Genomic DNA, 6055 nt, shown 5'->3' on the forward strand with positions numbered 1-6055 from the left:
TTTGGTGGTACTCGTATAATCTAGATTCTTGAGAATGTTGATGATGTTAAACCAAAGTTGAAGAGAAAATACCCAAGCATTGATGATTCAATAAAATGTATAAGGATTATGTTGCTAAATTTGATTTTGATGTGAGGAGGGGTTCTACAAAGAAAAGAAACGAGACTAGTGTTCTTACTCATCGATACATGTTATGCAGTAGAGAATGGCCTCTTCAAAGTGTTTGTGTACACACGACTCGTCATAAAAAACAAAGTTCATAGAAATTCCAATATCAAAAGGAAAGAGTGTCAAGCTTTTGCATAATTTTGAAGAGTAAGAAATTCAAAAGTGCTTGAGTTATACAAACTTGAAGAAAGGCATAATTCTGATTTGGTTAGTGAATAGTATATGCACTTTTTAAGGACCAACAGACAATTGGATAATGTTCCTCAAGAATTCATTGAGAATATGGGAATGGTAAACATTAGGCCAATGAAAGCTTATAGATTGATGCAAGAATTACGAGGTACATAGATGGAGGGATTCTTGTTACATATAAGAATCAAGCTAGGAAAGTTAATTGCTTTATTGGAAATGATGATGCTCATATGGTAGTTGATAAATAATTAAAAAAAATGAAAGATGATCGAAACCTTACATTTGAGTTTTATATGTGATAAGGGAAAATTGATGCCGTTATTTTGGCCTGATGAAGTTGTGAATGCCAACTATAGAGAATTTGGGACATTGTTTCCTTTGATGCTAAATTTCGCACGAATAATTTTTTTATATTTTGTTTTCTTATATTATTATTTTTTTGTGTTTATATTAAGTTTTATTTTATGTTTATTTGTAGGTATCGTATGGTTTTTGTTCCTTTTACAGAAATTGATAAAAGATTGTGACTTTTTCTATTGGTATTCTGAGTAGCGAAAGTATAGAATCTTATGTATACCTCCTTTAAACTTTCTTGAAAACATTTGGTAAACAAACAACATTTGTTCTCATATAGATGAAGATGCAACAATGAAAATTGCAACTGAAAGAGTTTTTCATGAATCACGACATCGTATTTGGTATGTAGCATATTTCTCAAAAGTTGTCTGCTAAGGTATGTATTTTTTATTTGAAATTATTTATTTTGTTTTCATTTTAGTTTATATATATATATATATATATATATATATATATATATATATATATATATATATATATATATATATATTATTGTTGTTGTTGTTATGTTTTGTTTATTTTACATATACTTTTTTTTATTAATTGTGAATTTTCTTTATTTATAAGTGAATTTATTTGTTATTTATATTTACATGTGAATATTATCTATGTATAGTTATATTATATCAATTTTATTTTATCCATCATTATTTTTCATGTTCTATGTTTTTATTAAGGTGGTGTTTGTTTTTCTGGAAAAAAAAAATTAAGCACTTATGTTTGCAGGTGGAAAGATATTTAGGTACGCATGTTCTTGCAAATTGTTTGTTTTTAGAAGACCACAAACATCAAAAATGTATGTGTGTCCTCTTCTCCATAAAGACATGGACAAAGTCTGGGAAGAGGAATACATTTCTTGTAGACATGTCTAGACAATAAATAAGGATTAAATTATTTTATATTTAATTAAACATACTTCACTTTTTCCTTCTTACATTTTTTGGGTATATTTTAATTGATTTTTATGCATTGTGTGTAAATATCATAAGACCATAATATGTTATATACTAATTTGTGCAAATTAAAATCATTTCTTTCTGAAACCATTGAATTATCTTTTTAAATTTTTTTTCAATAAGATTTCTATATTAGATTGTAATTTTTGTTTATTTCTTGTGTTTAATATTAGAGGGTTTTCATGTGTATTCATGTGGAGATTATAATAGACACAAGTTAATATAATGTTTTTTATGTAATTATAAAATTTTGTGTTTTTTCTTGAAATTCAACCATGTCCCTATATTTAAGAAGGTTTGCATGTGTAAATAATTATTTGAAGATTATAATAGACACAAAGTAATATAGTGTTTTTTATGTAATTATAAAATTTTGTGTTTTTTCTTGAAATTCAACCATGTCCCTATATTAAAGAGGCCGACACCATTTATGTTAGTTACACGAAGGAACATTACCATTACAAGTGTTGTGCTTCATAGTCTTATAAGGAAAGTGGGTTTGAACGATGAGTTCCTTACTTAATATGGGCAACACAATGTGTCACTTCGAATTGTACGGAATGAATAAATTCAAAAAACGTTGTTATTGTTGTTGTATGAATTATATTCCGGTGTTGTAAAGTTAAAATTATTTAAATTTTAGCATTGGAAACTCTTTTAATATTAAAAAACTAGTCTATTTATATTTCAGTTTATTTAACAGTATGTAAACGTTAAAAAAACAAATATACTTCTTCTTGTAGACCGAAGACACCCACAGAAATCCGTCAAGTCTTGGGTCTCGCTGGCTACTATCGCAGGTTCATCCAGAATTCATCCAGAATCGCCTAACCCCTAACCACTCCGACACAGAAAGGTGTACCCCGTTTGTTGTAGATTGTGTCCTGTTGAAGGTCTTACCCCGAAAAGGCATGATACGCTTTGGAAATCGTGGGAAACTTAACCCTAGGTACATAGAACCTTTCGAAATCCTCGTTAGGATCGATCCCATAGCCTACAAACTCCGACTACCTTCAAAACTTAGCAACATTCACCCTGTCTTCCACGTCTCTATTCTTAAGAAGTGCATATCCGATGAAACCCTAGTAATCCGTTTGATGAGACTGAAATCAACGAAAGTCTGAACCTCATGGAAGAACCAATCGAAATCATAGATCGAGAGATTAAACGTACGAAACAAAGCCGTATCCCGATAAGTGAAGGTTCGCTGGAATGTCATGCGAGGACCCGAGTTCACTTGGGAGCGCGAAGACTCGATAAAACGGAAATAACCACGTCCCTTTCCAAACCCATGATTGTGTCTTAATTCTAAATTTCGGGACGAAATTCCCTCTAACGGGGGGATAATGTGACAACCCGTAAATTATTTCGTCGCGGTAACCCATTCCCGTCAATAAAACCCGTTTGTCTTTCAATTTTTCCGTTAACATTTTGGATTAGGTCATTTAATTTAAGACTTTTATTATGACCTCGTGAGTATCCAAACCCATTAGAAACACATGAAAACATCCCAAATTATTATTTAGAAAATTTTTAGTTTCGACCACGTCGCGTTACAACAACTAAATCGGGTACGACCAAAAGCTTCGTTTAAACATCAGTATCGGGTAGATTTCCATCGGGTCTCAAACTAAAATCATATATAAAGTTGAGTGGACCTCATTTGAGGCTTTTCCACTCTCTCTCTCTCTCTCTACAAATCCAAGTTTTGATCCAAAATCATCCATTTCAAGCTCCAATTTGGTAAGAAATCCATCCTAGCTCATAGTACAACATGTTTGACTTTCAAATTCGTGTTTAAATCATGAAATAGGACCAAGAACTTGTGTTTACAGCCCAGGAACTATCCCAAACCGTAAACACCCATAAATGGGGTTTTGGAGCCCCAAAACCCTTCCAAAACACTTCTGGAGCCTAAATATGACTTAGGGGCTTACAAGATTGGATTTAGAACACCAAAACCTTAACATTTGAGGGGTAAACATGAGTTTACGGTCCAAGCAAACACCTTTTAAGGTGTAAGATGCCCCTTAAACACCTCCTAAGCCTTGGAATAATTTCTAGAACCATCCACCATTGTGTTAGGGACCTTAAACATGAAATAAACCATCCCTTTAGGAGATTACGGCCGTAAACCCCTCAAGGAATGGTTCTTGGGCTGTAAACTCCTATAAGGTGGTCAAATGGTGCCCTAACTTCCTTCCATGACTTGTACTTTGGACTAGAAACACTTGTGCTTAACCTAGGACCACCAAAACACATAAGAAAAGGGTAATTGAGAGTTTACGGCCGTAAACTCCTAGTTTACTGTCGTAAACTCCTTAAATGGTCCTTATGTTGATCAAATCCCCTTCCAATGCCTTAGAACTAAGCCTAACATCATCCCACAAGTGTTGTAAGACCATTTAGCAACCAAGAACCCACCACCCATGAGTTTACGGATGTAAACTCATGGGGATATGGTATTAGGGCCGTAATCTCCATTAGGAGTTTACTCTTGAAGAGCAAACTCCATGTCTAGGCCATACACACCCTTAGATGCTACCCGGATCACTCGTAACACTTGAAATTAAGTGTTTTCGTGCCTCGGAGTGTATATTCTATTCTAAATAGTAGTTCAAAGTCTAATTAGATACAATTATGTATCTCTTCATATTACATAGGAACCTCGTGCGTGTTCAAGCCCTGAACTGACACTTAGCATCCTAGTCGACACATTTCTCGACTGGTGAGTTCATACCCCTACACCTTTTTTCGTGTTTTTCAATGTTTTTAGGGGGAATACAAGCAAAAGTACAAGGAAATCTTGTACTCAAACTTATTATTTCATTTGAAATGTTTTCATATTCCTTATGCTTTTAACACTGAAACCGTATTGACCAACCGTTTAACTTGCAAAGTTAGCTTTAAGATTAATTGTAGATCTCATTATAAAATGTTATAATTTATGTTATATTTTACAATTTATGAAGGATTCATGCTAATCATAAATTAGGATTATTACTAATAAAACACGCCTTGGATAGCACCGGAACTTCGATAATACAGCTAGTGCACGCCTTTGGATGGCACCAGAACTTCGAAAATACAACTAGTGTACGTCTTTAAGTGTCACCAGAATTTCGAAAATAATTCGAAAGTACGCCTTTGAATGTCACTAGAACTTCGAAAATACAGCTAATGTACGTCTTTGAGTGTCATCAGAGTTTCGGAAATACGTCTAAAACACGCCTTTGGATGTTACCAGAACTTCGAAAATACAGCTAGTGTACGTCTCTGAGTGCCTCCAAAGATTTGAAATTTCATCTATTAATATATTCCTTTGAGCGAAATTAGAGTTTCGAAGATAACATTCTTGTTAAGTATAGTAGATATTCGACATTCGTATATAAGATAACCAGATTTTCAGAATACTTATCTTAATACTACAAGTATGGTAGATACTAATACATTGCATTCTGAATCGATAACCAACCACCGACTTTTAGGAAAATAAGGGTTTTTCCTGGGATAACATAACTGTTCTTAATCAAACTGTGTAACAAATGGATAACAAAACTTTCTTTATAAGAAAATATGGGATTTTCTTGGATAACGACTTTTTCAGAAAACCAAAGAAAAGTTGTTCTTTTACGAAAACAAACCGCTTATGAACTCACCAGCTTTATGCTGATTTTCAAACTGCTTGTATTCTCAGGTCCGCATTAGACAGGTACCCCGCGATCTTTTAGAGAAGACGGAACATTTTAGTAGTGTCGTCTTTACTTTTGTTCAGTTTGGATGTATATATCTATATTCATGTATGTATAACTTTACTTTCAGACAAATGTAAATACTTCTATGTAATGTAATGGTTGTGTTTACTACGCTTACTATGTACATTGGTTGTTATACTTTACATGACGTCCTCCGCCCCGGAACGTTTCCGCCATCGGTTTCGGGGTGTGACATATAGTATATGTGACATACATTTCATACATATAAAGAACGTTGAAATCTGACTTCTTATGAAGAATTTATGCTTCTTCGGAGTTTCACGATTAACCGGCACGATATTCGCGTCATAAAAAGTGAATTTTTGATAAAATAATTTTTAGCATAAGTGACCTAAATGAAAGTCATAGTAGTCGTTAAACTGAGAGCATGCATAGAGACAATGTCCAAATCTTACTTCGTAAGAGGAAGTTATGATTTATCTAAGTTTCAGCATAACAGTGCGGGCAAAGAAATCAAAATTATAATCGGTTGATTGTTAACCAAAAACATCTAAACAAGGGTTGAAGATCTCATTAGTATGAGCCCAACGATATAAAGAAAGTCTAGAACAAAGTCCATCTGTAAGAGTTATACTTTCTGCAGCGACTTCTAACAGCTTAAGCCTA

Source organism: Lactuca serriola, chromosome 7 (genome assembly GCF_051521515.1).
Source record: "Lactuca serriola cultivar US96UC23 chromosome 7, Lser_US96UC23_V15, whole genome shotgun sequence".
NCBI lineage: Eukaryota > Viridiplantae > Streptophyta > Magnoliopsida > Asterales > Asteraceae > Lactuca > Lactuca serriola.